The sequence below is a fragment of the Tachysurus vachellii genome, chromosome 13 (genome assembly GCF_030014155.1).
Source record: "Tachysurus vachellii isolate PV-2020 chromosome 13, HZAU_Pvac_v1, whole genome shotgun sequence".
Taxonomy (NCBI): Eukaryota; Metazoa; Chordata; class Actinopteri; order Siluriformes; family Bagridae; genus Tachysurus; species Tachysurus vachellii.
The window spans coordinates 4,182,088-4,194,271 of record NC_083472.1 but is presented as its reverse complement, the minus strand read 5'-3'; the positions used below and the strand labels follow the sequence as shown (position 1 = coordinate 4,194,271).

The 12,184-nt window shown below is 41.9% G+C and overlaps 1 protein-coding gene and 24 non-coding genes across 27 annotated transcripts in view; all 25 read right to left on the bottom strand.

The window, feature by feature from the left end:
* LOC132856236 (uncharacterized) overlaps positions 1–8,139 on the bottom strand; it is a 33,077-nt gene extending 24,938 nt beyond the window's left edge. The window contains exon 1 of one of the 3 annotated variants that reach the window (XM_060885750.1): positions 8,057–8,139. The gene's annotated coding sequence lies outside the window, so the exon portion shown is untranslated. The remainder of the gene's footprint in view (positions 1–8,056) is intronic. The other 2 variants (XM_060885749.1, XM_060885748.1) reach the window with 2 other exon arrangements.
* trnam-cau (transfer RNA methionine (anticodon CAU)) lies at positions 85–157 on the bottom strand. Its single transcript has one exon. It is a non-coding gene; the product is annotated as a tRNA-Met (tRNA).
* Positions 651–723, bottom strand: trnam-cau (transfer RNA methionine (anticodon CAU)). Its single transcript has one exon. It is a non-coding gene; the product is annotated as a tRNA-Met (tRNA).
* Positions 872–944, bottom strand: trnam-cau (transfer RNA methionine (anticodon CAU)). Its single transcript has one exon. It is a non-coding gene; the product is annotated as a tRNA-Met (tRNA).
* Positions 1,111–1,183, bottom strand: trnam-cau (transfer RNA methionine (anticodon CAU)). The gene has a single exon. It is a non-coding gene; the product is annotated as a tRNA-Met (tRNA).
* trnam-cau (transfer RNA methionine (anticodon CAU)) lies at positions 1,490–1,562 on the bottom strand. The gene has a single exon. It is a non-coding gene; the product is annotated as a tRNA-Met (tRNA).
* trnam-cau (transfer RNA methionine (anticodon CAU)) lies at positions 1,805–1,877 on the bottom strand. Its single transcript has one exon. It is a non-coding gene; the product is annotated as a tRNA-Met (tRNA).
* trnam-cau (transfer RNA methionine (anticodon CAU)) lies at positions 2,014–2,086 on the bottom strand. Its single transcript has one exon. It is a non-coding gene; the product is annotated as a tRNA-Met (tRNA).
* trnam-cau (transfer RNA methionine (anticodon CAU)) lies at positions 2,235–2,307 on the bottom strand. The gene has a single exon. It is a non-coding gene; the product is annotated as a tRNA-Met (tRNA).
* Positions 2,455–2,527, bottom strand: trnam-cau (transfer RNA methionine (anticodon CAU)). Its single transcript has one exon. It is a non-coding gene; the product is annotated as a tRNA-Met (tRNA).
* Positions 2,676–2,748, bottom strand: trnam-cau (transfer RNA methionine (anticodon CAU)). Its single transcript has one exon. It is a non-coding gene; the product is annotated as a tRNA-Met (tRNA).
* Positions 2,897–2,969, bottom strand: trnam-cau (transfer RNA methionine (anticodon CAU)). Its single transcript has one exon. It is a non-coding gene; the product is annotated as a tRNA-Met (tRNA).
* Positions 3,359–3,431, bottom strand: trnam-cau (transfer RNA methionine (anticodon CAU)). Its single transcript has one exon. It is a non-coding gene; the product is annotated as a tRNA-Met (tRNA).
* Positions 3,579–3,651, bottom strand: trnam-cau (transfer RNA methionine (anticodon CAU)). Its single transcript has one exon. It is a non-coding gene; the product is annotated as a tRNA-Met (tRNA).
* Positions 3,800–3,872, bottom strand: trnam-cau (transfer RNA methionine (anticodon CAU)). The gene has a single exon. It is a non-coding gene; the product is annotated as a tRNA-Met (tRNA).
* On the bottom strand, positions 4,029–4,101 carry trnam-cau (transfer RNA methionine (anticodon CAU)). The gene has a single exon. It is a non-coding gene; the product is annotated as a tRNA-Met (tRNA).
* Positions 4,250–4,322, bottom strand: trnam-cau (transfer RNA methionine (anticodon CAU)). The gene has a single exon. It is a non-coding gene; the product is annotated as a tRNA-Met (tRNA).
* trnam-cau (transfer RNA methionine (anticodon CAU)) lies at positions 4,815–4,887 on the bottom strand. Its single transcript has one exon. It is a non-coding gene; the product is annotated as a tRNA-Met (tRNA).
* On the bottom strand, positions 5,036–5,108 carry trnam-cau (transfer RNA methionine (anticodon CAU)). Its single transcript has one exon. It is a non-coding gene; the product is annotated as a tRNA-Met (tRNA).
* On the bottom strand, positions 5,475–5,547 carry trnam-cau (transfer RNA methionine (anticodon CAU)). The gene has a single exon. It is a non-coding gene; the product is annotated as a tRNA-Met (tRNA).
* trnam-cau (transfer RNA methionine (anticodon CAU)) lies at positions 5,716–5,788 on the bottom strand. Its single transcript has one exon. It is a non-coding gene; the product is annotated as a tRNA-Met (tRNA).
* On the bottom strand, positions 5,937–6,009 carry trnam-cau (transfer RNA methionine (anticodon CAU)). The gene has a single exon. It is a non-coding gene; the product is annotated as a tRNA-Met (tRNA).
* Positions 6,147–6,219, bottom strand: trnam-cau (transfer RNA methionine (anticodon CAU)). The gene has a single exon. It is a non-coding gene; the product is annotated as a tRNA-Met (tRNA).
* Positions 6,692–6,764, bottom strand: trnam-cau (transfer RNA methionine (anticodon CAU)). The gene has a single exon. It is a non-coding gene; the product is annotated as a tRNA-Met (tRNA).
* trnam-cau (transfer RNA methionine (anticodon CAU)) lies at positions 7,454–7,526 on the bottom strand. The gene has a single exon. It is a non-coding gene; the product is annotated as a tRNA-Met (tRNA).
* Positions 8,140–12,184: the final 4,045 nt, after the last annotated feature.

Below are 12,184 nucleotides of genomic sequence, written 5' to 3'. Positions count from 1 at the left end.
GCAAGGCAGCCATGTGTTCCGTAAAACAAAACAAGGTTTTTGTCCTGTGGAAAACTCAGAAGCCGATTGGGGACAAATGTGTCGTGCCCCGTGTGAGGATTGAACTCACGACCTTCAGATTATGAGACTGACGCGCTACCTACTGCGCTAACGAGGCTGAAGAAAAACCTGCCCTGGCAGTTTTCCAGGGCCAGTGTTAGTGGCTTAACCAGAACAAATGAGCAAGTCAACCATGTGTTCCTTAAAACGAGACATGGTTTTTGTCCCGTGGAAAACTCACAAGCCGATTGGGGACAAATGAGTCTCCCAACGAGGCTGTAGAAAAACCTTCCCTGGCAGTTTTCCAGGGTCAGTGTTAGTGGTTGAAAGAGAACAAATTAGCAAGTCAGCCATGTGTTCCGTAAAACAAGACAAGGTTCCCCGTGTGAGGATTGAACTTACAACCATTAGGTTATGAGACTGAAGTGCTACCTACTGCGCTAACGAGGCTGGCTGCAATGTGAATTTTCCAGGGTCAGTGTTAGTGGTTGAAACAGAATAAATGAGCAAGGCAGCCATGTGATCCTTAAACAAAAGACAAGGTTCCTTGCAACGAGACAAGGTTTTTGTCCCGTGGAAAACTCACAAGCCGATTGGGGACAAATGTGTCGTGCCCCGTGTGAGAATTGAACTCACGACCTTCAGATTATGAGACTGACGCGCTACCTACTGCGCTAACGAGGCTGCAGAAAAACCTTCCCTGGCAGTTTTCCAGGGCCAGTGTTAGTGGTTTAAACAGAACAAATGAGCAAGTCAACCATGTGTTCCTTAAAACGAGACATGGTTTTTGTCCCGTGGAAAACTCACAAGCCGATTGGGGACAAATGTGTCGTGCCCCGTGTGAGGATTGAACTCACGACCTTCAGATTATGAGACTGACGCGCTACCTACTGCGCTAACGAGGCTGGGAGGTAGGCTACCATGTGAATTTTCCAGGGTCAGTGTTAGTGGTTGAAAGAGAACAAATGAGCAAGTCAGCCATGTGTTCCTTAAAACAAGACAAGGTTCCTTGAAACGACAAGGTTTTTGTCCTGTGGAAAGCTCACAAGCCGATTGGGGACAAATGTGTCGTGCCCCGTGTGAGGATTGAACTCACGACCTTCAGATTATGAGACTGACGCGCTACCTACTGCACTAACGAGGCTGCAGAAAAACTTTTCCTGGCAGTTTTCCAGGGCCAGTGTTAGTGGTTTAAACAGAACAAATGAGCAAGTCAGCCATGTGTTCCGTAAAACAAAACAAGGTTTTTGTCCCGTGGAAAACTCAGAAGCCAATTGGGGACAAATGTGTCGTGCCCCGTGTGAGGATTGAACTCACGACCTTCAGATTATGAGACTAGTGGTGGTGGTTTAAACAGAACAAATGAGCAAGTCAACCATGTGTTCCTTAAAACGAGACATGGTTTTTGTCCCGTGGAAAACTCACAAGCCGATTGGGGACAAATGTGTCGTGCCCCGTGTGAGGATTGAACTCACGACCTTCAGATTATGAGACTGACGCACTACCTACTGCGCTAACGAGGCTGGGAGGTTGGCTGCCATGTGAATTTTCCAGGGTCAGTGTTAGTGGTTGAAACAGAATAAATGAGCAAGGCAGCCATGTGTTCCTTAAACCAAGACAAGGTTCCTTAAAACGAGACAAGGTTTTTGAATTTTCCAGGGTCAGTGTTAGTGGTTGAAAGAGAACAAATTAGCAAGTCAGCCATGTGTTCCTTAAAACAAGACAAGGTTTTTGTCCTGTGGAAAACTCAACAACAAATGTGTCGTGCCCCGTGTGAGGATTGAACTCACGACCTTCAGATTATGAGACTGACGCGCTACCTACTGCGCTAACGAGGCTGGTATGTGAATTTTCCAGGGCCAGTGTTAGTGGTTGAAAGAGAACAAATGAGCAAGTCAGCCATGTGTTCTGTAAAACAAAACAAGGTTTTTGTCCTGTGGAAAACTCAGAAGCCGAATGGGGACAAATGTGTCGTGCCCCGTGTGAGGATTGAACTCACGACCTTCAGATTATGAGACTGACGCGCTACCTACTGCGCTAACGAGGCTGGGAGTTAGGCTGCTATGTGAATTTTCCAGGGTCAGTGTTAGTGGTTGAAACAGAACAAATGAGCAAGTCAACCATGTGTTCCTTAAAACGAGACATGGTTTTTGTCCCGTGGAAAACTCACAAGCCGATTGGGGACAAATGTGTCGTGCCCCGTGTGGGAATTGAACTCACGACCTTCAGATTATGAGACTGACGCGCTACCTACTGCGCTAACGAGGCTACAGTAAAACCTTCCCTGGCAGTTTTCCAGGGTCAGGTTAGTGGTTGAAACAGAACAAATGAGCAAGTCAGCCATGTGTTCCGTAAAACAAAACAAGGTTTTTGTCCTGTGGAAAACTCAGAAGCCGATTGGGGACAAATGTGTCGTGCCCCGTGTGAGGATTGAACTCACGACCTTCAGATTATGAGACTGACGCGCTACCTACTGCGCTAACGAGGCTGGGAGTTAGACTGCCAGGTGAATTTTCCAGGGTCAGTGTTAGTGGTTGAAACAGAACAAATGAGCAAGTCAGCCATGTGTTCCGTAAAACAAAACAAGGTTTTTGTCCTGTGGAAAACTCAGAAGCCGATTGGGGACAAATGTGTCGTGCCCCGTGTGAGGATTGAACTCACGACCTTCAGATTATGAGACTGACGCGCTACCTACTGCGCTAACGAGGCTGGGAGTTAGGCTGCCATGTGAATTTTCCAGGGTCAGTGTTAGTGGTTGAAACAGAATAAATGAGCAAGGCAGCCATGTGTTCCGTAAAACAAAACAAGGTTTTTGTCCTGTGGAAAACTCAGAAGCCGATTGGGGACAAATGTGTCGTGCCCCGTGTGAGGATTGAACTCACGACCTTCAGATTATGAGACTGACGCGCTACCTACTGCGCTAACGAGGCTGAAGAAAAACCTGCCCTGGCAGTTTTCCAGGGCCAGTGTTAGTGGCTTAAACAGAACAAATGAGCAAGTCAACCATGTGTTCCTTAAAACGAGACATGGTTTTTGTCCCGTGGAAAACTCACAAGCCGATTGGGGACAAATGTGTCGTGCCCCGTGTGAGGATTGAACTCACGACCTTCAGATTATGACACTGACGCACTACCTACTGCGCTAAGAAGGCTGGGAGGTTGGCTGCCATGTGAAATTTCCAGGGTCAGTGTTAGTGGTTGAAACAGAATAAATGAGCAAGGCAGCCATGTGTTCCTTAAACCAAGACAAGGTTCCTTGAAACGAGACAAGGTTTTTGTCCCGTGGAAAACTCAGAAGCCAATTGGGGACAAATGTGTCGTGCCCCGTGTGAGGATTGAACTCACGACCTTCAGATTATGAGACTGACGCGCTACCTACTGCGCTAACGAGGCTACAGTAAAACCTTCCCTGGCAGTTTTCCAGGGTCAGGTTAGTGGTTGAAACAGAACAAATGAGCAAGTCAGCCATGTGTTCCGTAAAACAAAACAAGGTTTTTGTCCTGTGGAAAACTCAGAAGCCGATTGGGGACAAATGTGTCGTGCCCCGTGTGAGGATTGAACTCACGACCTTCAGATTATGAGACTGACGCGCTACCTACTGCGCTAACGAGGCTGCAGAAAAACCTTCCCTGGCAGTTTTCCAGGGCCAGTGTTAGTGGTTTAAACAGAACAAATGAGCAAGTCAACCATGTGTTCCTTAAAACGAGACATGGTTTTTGTCCCGTGGAAAACTCACAAGCCGATTGGGGACAAATGTGTCGTGCCCCGTGTGAGGATTGAACTCACGACCTTCAGATTATGAGACTGACACGCTACCTACTGCGCTAAGAAGGCTGGGAGGTTGGCTGCCATGTGAAATTTCCAGGGTCAGTGTTAGTGGTTGAAACAGAATAAATGAGCAAGGCAGCCATGTGTTCCTTAACAAGTCCTTGAACGACAAGGTTTTTGTCCCGTGGAAAACTCAGAAGCCAATTGGGGACAAATGTGTCGTGCCCCGTGTGAGGATTGAACTCACGACCTTCAGATTATGAGACTGACGCGCTACCTACTGCGCTAACGAGGCTGGGAGTTAGGCTGCCATGTGAATTTTCCAGGGTCAGTGTTAGTGGTTGAAACAGAATAAATGAGCAAGGCAGCCATGTGTTCCGTAAAACAAAACAAGGTTTTTGTCCTGTGGAAAACTCAGAAGCCGATTGGGGACAAATGTGTCGTGCCCCGTGTGAGGATTGAACTCACGACCTTCAGATTATGAGACTGACGCGCTACCTACTGCGCTAACGAGGCTGAAGAAAAACCTGCCCTGGCAGTTTTCCAGGGCCAGTGTTAGTGGCTTAAACAGAACAAATGAGCAAGTCAACCATGTGTTCCTTAAAACGAGACATGGTTTTTGTCCCGTGGAAAACTCACAAGCCGATTGGGGACAAATGAGTCTCCCAACGAGGCTGTAGAAAAACCTTCCCTGGCAGTTTTCCAGGGTCAGTGTTAGTGGTTGAAAGAGAACAAATTAGCAAGTCAGCCATGTGTTCCGTAAAACAAGACAAGGTTCCCCGTGTGAGGATTGAACTTACAACCATTAGGTTATGAGACTGAAGTGCTACCTACTGCGCTAACGAGGCTGGCTGCAATGTGAATTTTCCAGGGTCAGTGTTAGTGGTTGAAACAGAATAAATGAGCAAGGCAGCCATGTGTTCCTTAAACCAAGACAAGGTTCCTTGAAACGAGACAAGGTTTTTGTCCCGTGGAAAACTCACAAGCCGATTGGGGACAAATGTGTCGTGCCCCGTGTGAGAATTGAACTCACGACCTTCAGATTATGAGACTGACGCGCTACCTACTGCGCTAACGAGGCTACAGTAAAACCTTCCCTGGCAGTTTTCCAGGGTCAGGTTAGTGGTTGAAACAGAACATATGAGCAAGTCAGCCATGTGTTCTGTAAAACAAAACAAAGGTTTTTGTCCTGTGGAAAACTCAGAAGCCGATTGGGGACAAATGTGTCGTGCCCCGTGTGAGGATTGAACTCACGACCTTCAGATTATGAGACTGACGCGCTACCTACTGCGCTAACGAGGCTGCAGAAAAACCTTCCCTGGCAGTTTTCCAGGGCCAGTGTTAGTGGTTTAAACAGAACAAATGAGCAAGTCAACCATGTGTTCCTTAAAACAAAACAAGGTTTTTGTCCTGTGGAAAACTCACAAGCCGATTGGGGACAAATGTGTCGTGCCCCGTGTGAGGATTGAACTCACGACCTTCAGATTATGAGACTGACGCGCTACCTACTGCGCTGAGGATGCAGAAAAACTTTTCCTGGCAGTTTTCCAGGGCCAGTGTTAGTGGTTTAAACAGAACAAATGAGCAAGTCAGCCATGTGTTCCGTAAAACAAAACAAGGTTTTTGTCCCGTGGAAAACTCACAAGCCGATTGGGGACAAATGTGTCGTGCCCCGTGTGAGGATTGAACTCACGACCTTCAGATTATGACACTGACGCACTACCTACTGCGCTAACAAGGCTGGGAGGTTGGCTGCCATGTGAAATTTCCAGGGTCAGTGTTAGTGGTTGAAACAGAATAAATGAGCAAGGCAGCCATGTGTTCCTTAAACCAAGACAAGGTTCCTTGAAACGAGACAAGGTTTTTGTCCCGTGGAAAACTCACAAGCCGATTGGGGACAAATGTGTCGTGCCCCGTGTGAGGATTGAACTCACGACCTTCAGATTATGAGACTGACACGCTACCTACTGCGCTAACGAGGCTGGGAGGTAGGCTACCATGTGAATTTTCCAGGGTCAGTGTTAGTGGTTGAAAGAGAACAAATGAGCAAGTCAGCCATGTGTTCCTTAAAACAAGACAAGGTTTTTGTCCTGTGGAAAACTCAGAAGCCAATTGGGGACAAATGTGTCGTGCCCCGTGTGAGGATTGAACTCACGACCTTCAGATTATGAGACTGACGCGCTACCTACTGCGCTAACGAGGCTGGTATGTGAATTTTCCAGAGGTCAGTGTTAGTGGTTGAAACAGAACAAATGAGCAAGTCAGCCATGTGTTCTGTAAAACAAAACAAGGTTTTTGTCCTGTGGAAAACTCAGAAGCCGAATGGTTACAAATGTGTCGTGCCCCGTGTGAGGATTGAACTCACGACCTTCAGATTATGAGACTGACGCACTACCTACTGCGCTAACGAGGCTGGGAGTTAGGCTGCTATGTGAATTTTCCAGGGTCAGTGTTAGTGGTTGAAACAGAACAAATGAGCAAGTCAACCATGTGTTCCTTAAAACGAGACATGGTTTTTGTCCCGTGGAAAACTCACAAGCCGATTGGGGACAAATGAGTCTCCCAATGAGGCTGTAGAAAAACCTTCCCTGGCAGTTTTCCAGGGTCAGTGTTAGTGGTTGAAAGAGAACAAATTAGCAAGTCAGCCATGTGTTCCGTAAAACAAGACAAGGTTCCCCGTGTGAGGATTGAACTTACAACCATTAGGTTATGAGACTGAAGTGCTACCTACTGCGCTAACGAGGCTGGCTGCAATGTGAATTTTCCAGGGTCAGTGTTAGTGGTTGAAACAGAATAAATGAGCAAGGCAGCCATGTGTTCCGTAAAACAAAACAAGGTTTTTGTCCTGTGGAAAACTCAGAAGCCGATTGGGGACAAATGTGTCGTGCCCCGTGTGAGGATTGGACTCACGACCTTCAGATTATGAGACTGACGCACTACCTACTGCGCTAACGAGGCTGGGAGGTAGGCTGCAATGTGAATTTTCCAGGGTCAGTGTTAGTGCTTGAAACAGAACAAATGAGCAAGGCAGCCATGTGTTCCTTAAACCGAGACAAGGTTCCTTGAAACGAGACAAGGTTTTTGTGGAAAACTCACAAGCCGATTGGGGACAAATGTATCGTGCCCCGTTTTCCAAGGCCAGTGTTAGTGGTTTAAACAGAACAAATGAGCAAGGCAGCCATGTGTTCCGTAAAACGAGACATGGTTTTTGTCCCGTGGAAAACTCACAAGCCGATTGGGGACAAATGTGTCGGGCCCCGTGAGAATTAAACTCACGACCTACAGATTATGAGACTGACACGCTATTGTTTGCTGCAGTGGGAATTTTCCAGGGTCAGTGTTAGTGGTTTAAACAGGACAAATTAGCAAGTCACCCATGTATTTCATAAAATGAGAGACAAAGTTTTGTGTCCTGTGGAAAACTCCAGAGAGAATGAGGACAATGATTACATGCCCCATGTGATCGACCTTAGGACTGTCAGAATATGAGACTGACGCGATACCTACTGCGCTAACGAGGCTGTAAATAGCAAGGCTGTAAATTGCAGCCCTGGGAGTTTCCACTAAGAACCTTAATAAATTATCTTATATACGTAAAAATGAAAGAGTGTTTTGTTTCTTATAGAAAAAAAAAAATTTATATTATCTGCCCCGTGTGAGGATCGAACTCACGACCTTCAGATTATGAGACTGACGCGCTACCTACTGCGCTAACGAGGCTGCGGAAAGCAGCTCACAAGTAGGCCTTAAGAAGAATATATATATAAATAACTATATAGAATATATGTACAAAATAAAGTACAAGCAAAAAGCAGCTAGCAAAGTAGACTCCCTATTAGGTGGACATGTTTTGCAAGCATTAGCTGCTAGTTCATTATCTAACTATCAGTTCATTCATTATGTATTTTTCTGCTTTTGCTCATGATTGTCGTTTGTGTAGAATTGTGTAGAATACCTGAGTCTGAAGTGTCCCTGAAATTTGGTGCACATAACAAATAAATTTGAATATATAGATCTTAATAATTAAAACACGCCTACGCCGTTTTGTCAGCTATCAAACTCGACAAATTAGCCAGGCCACTTGGCAACCCGCATACTATGTCAGCTTTTTGATTAGTACACAATTGCAGGTATATAAATAAATATATGTGTGTGTGTGTGTGTGTGTGTGTGTTTAATTAGACGCGATTCTTTCTTTATGGTATACATTTTATCAAGTTAGACTACGTTATGGCACCCTTCTTAATTACCTTATTAGTGAACAGCTAATCAATCACCTGAAGAATCTTCGAGAAACAACAGCCAATAAAATCAGGTCCTGATACCACAACTTTAAGCGTCGGAATCTTGAACAAATCAAAGTCCAGTATGATACCAAGATTGGACCAATCAGATGCCTGATATGGGAAAGTGGAAATAAAAAGAAAACTATTTTTCTTTCTTTCTTTACTTCGAAAAGCCTCTTTTATAATTATTATTAGTATTATTTATTTATTTATTATTATTATTATTTATTATTATTGTTGTTGTTGTTATTCATTGTTGTTATATTGAGTACACACACACAGATACACATACATTATATATATATATATATATATATATATATATATATATATATATATATATATATATGTGTGTGTGTGTGTGTGTGTGTGTGTGTGTGTGTGTGTGTGTATTTTCTCTGTGAACCAATTTTTTAGTATTAAAAACATTTTAAACACAAACTAAATTAATGTTTATGCATAACATCTATTCCTGGCTGTATCCACAAACCACGAATTTATGGTAGAATACTGTTTCCTGCGTGAATAATTGTTTTCAAACATTTTTGTTGTTGTTGTTGTTGTTGTTAGTTTGTATGTGGTTATTTAGGAGAAAAGCCTCGGGTCGATTTTAATGTCCTCAGCGATTCTAAAGAAGAAAATAAAAGGGGAGGAAAAACCACAGCACAAAGTATTTTCCAGAAATGTAGGATTTGGTGACACCTAATGTTTGAAAAACCCACCTACGTCTGCATTTAAACAATAGCCATTTATTTTCATTCACATTTAAACAGACCTTATTTAAACCCTTCACAGTTCTATAAAGAATTTCCTCAGATTTAATATAACAGATGGTCATTTTTAGTTGGTTTGGTGGAGATTTTTGGAGATCTTTCCATTACCTGGTCTATGTCTAAATAAAGCTGATGATGATGATGATGATGATGAAAATGGTAACTCCTGGGATTATTAACACTGTGCTTCAGAAATAACTAACATCACAAAAGCACTTTGCTTGCTCAGTTCCTGAAGACTTTTTGTCTCATACTATGTATTCTCACTCACTCATTTTATACCGCTTATCCGAACTACCTCGGGTCACGGGGAGCCTGTGCCTATCTCAGGCATCATTGGACATCAAGGCAAGATACACCCTGGATGGAGTGCCAACCCATCGCAGGGCACACACACACTCTCATTCACTCACGCACTCACACACTACAGACAATTTTTCCAGAGATGCCAGTGAACCTACCATGCATGTCTTTGGACCGGGGGAGGAAACCGGAGTACCCGGAGGAAACCCCCAAGGCATGGGGAGAACATGCAAACTCCACACACACAAGGTGGAGGTGGGAATCGAACCCCCAACCCTGGAGGTGTGAGGCGAACGTGCTAACCACTAAGCCACCGTGCCCCCCTACTATGTATTATAATGTGATTTTTATTGATTTAATATTTAACACATTTACCAGCGTAAACCCATCGATAAGACCTTTACTCAAATCAAATCAAATCAAATTTTATTTGTCACATACACATACATACAGTGTACGACATGCAGTGAAATGCTTTTTGAATCTGTCCGGTATTCAAACATAAGGAATGCAATTTGGGATAAAAAATATAACTAAAAGGAGGTAGATAAATACAAAAGTATAAAGTATATTAAAATAAACTATATAAAACATGAAAATATAAGTGAATAATAATGTATATACATAAATATACATAAATGCGTGTGGTTTTAATTATTGTCCTTAAAGTGCCCATGTGCAGTATGGCGTGTATAAAGTGGTACTGTGCTGTGCAAGTCCAGAGTTAAAGTGTCAGTCCAGAGTTATTGTGTCAGTACTGTTGTGGTAATATCAATATATCTAAGATTATATTGCCCAAGTTTGTGTACAAGGCGTTTGACTCCACAGTGTTGTTTGTATGTCAATCTGTTTGCATGTCCCAACTTTGGAGGTTGGGGTCAGCCATTATACACCACCCCTGGAGCAGAGAGGGTTAAAAGCCCCAATTAACAACACAGAACCTTAACCACTTGATTCCTCATGGTATCCTGATGACACACAGAACTAGCAGTTAGAGGAGCAGAGCCAAAAAAAAAACCCAAAAAAAAACAATGATAATAAAAAACTGCATTATTTAGAACAGCTGCACCTGATGAGTAGGATCCAGTGAAAGAAGTGACATGGTATTTAAATATTTATGTCAAATACTATGTGACTTGATATATGATTTTATTGAATATTTCAGCATGTGGGTGTACATGATGTTAGACACTCCCACTGATTATTTAGTGTTCATAAAACCACAGTTAACGCTTATGTAGTGTTCTCTCTGCTCTCAGACAAACAAAAACCTCTTATAATGTGCATGAGAATGAGTTCCTGAGATGAAGCGATTTTTTTATTTATTTTTTTTTACAATAACGACAAATCAAAGTCTAACATGTTCAATTTCTGAACCACTTTTTTATTTTCTAGAATGTTTCAGTTTGTTGCAATTATTAAAAGGTGAAATAATAAAAGAGATTAACATTTAAAAAATACTAACCTTTAAATTTAACCAAAAAATTTGTATCTTTGCAGTTTGAATTTGGTTCTAATATATTTTTTACTGATTAATTACAAATAAATTATAAATGAGATAAATTTACAAGCATTATATTTCCTTATTAGTAAAAATAAAAAAAAATACAGCAGCTCAGTGTAAATGAACACATTTTTTTACTGTGTTTAAATTTTCTTTGTACATTTTTATACTTAGTTAATTGGAAATCCGCATAAAATGTATTTAAAGGGTTAGTTTTATTTACATTTATGGTGTTTGCCTGACGGCATTCTACATAGCGTCCTGAAGTCTCAGTGATATCAGTGAATACATCCTGATACTGGTTCAGTAGGTCACAAACTAAAAATACCATTGCTCTAAAATCGTTAGGGAGGTAACACAGTACAAAAAAAAACACATAGACAACACATAATCTGAGATACTATCATGTGGTCTACATAAGGTAAGAGGATAGTTTTAATAATATCATAATTAAAATAATATCAATAGAACTGAACTTATCATGCTTTTTCACAGCTTTTTACACAAATGACCAACAAGGCTGTTTTGTCTGCTGAATTTGTGCTGGCTTTGCATGTGTCATGCCCCAATGGAACCAATTTATAAGCCATATTTCATCCTCTGAAGAAAAAAAAAGAAAAAAAAACATACAGGTCATACTGGAAAATGTACATTATCCCTGACCAGGATAAAACAGTTACTGAAGAGGAATTAATGAGCAAAATCTGGCAGAAGAGAGACCATTCACTTAGACATACAAATGCCATACAGCATCTATTCTTAGTGATGACTAAACATAGATTCACAGGCTCCATGGCATGACCCATTTTAAGTGCTGAGCTGGAGAAGTCCAGATAGACAGTCTCTGGTCTCTAATCTAGTTTGTGTGGTTTGATCAATATGGGTTGAGAAAATATTTAATTAATTTGTTAGAAATAAAACCCATCCCTAGCTTGTCTGTACTGCTGCTGTCAGTTTCTAGCAGAAACCTATTTTCCTTAAAATCCCACTACATATCTAATATAGAGAACATGTTTGCATGTCTCATGATTCTGATTCTAGTGAAATTCTGATTCTAGTGACGATTTATTAAACGTCATTTAATATTCGATTAAAACAAACAAATAAATAAATAAATTCACCTATATATACAGTATATTGTATAATATACGTGTTTATCTGGCTGTTAACACAACCCACAAATCTACGTTTAGAAAAATGACTGTTAAATTTGAAAAAAAAAAAAAAAAAAAAAAAAAAAAAGTTGGACTTGCATTGCATGATGGGAAATGTAGTTTCCAGTCATTTCTCGTTCGCATACACGTTAGCAATTTTGTAGCGTTAAAGAACTCCAATCGGTTAACGTACGGTTATACTTCCGTAAACATACTCGCATTCTGTATAATCCCGCCTTCTACGCTTTTATTTGTTCAGACATCCGGGGTCCTCTACTTTGATTGGCTAATAAATCATAACAACGGTAAATTGTCCAATTAGCGCACTGTTTGCGAGTTTAAACCTTAACTTCTGGCC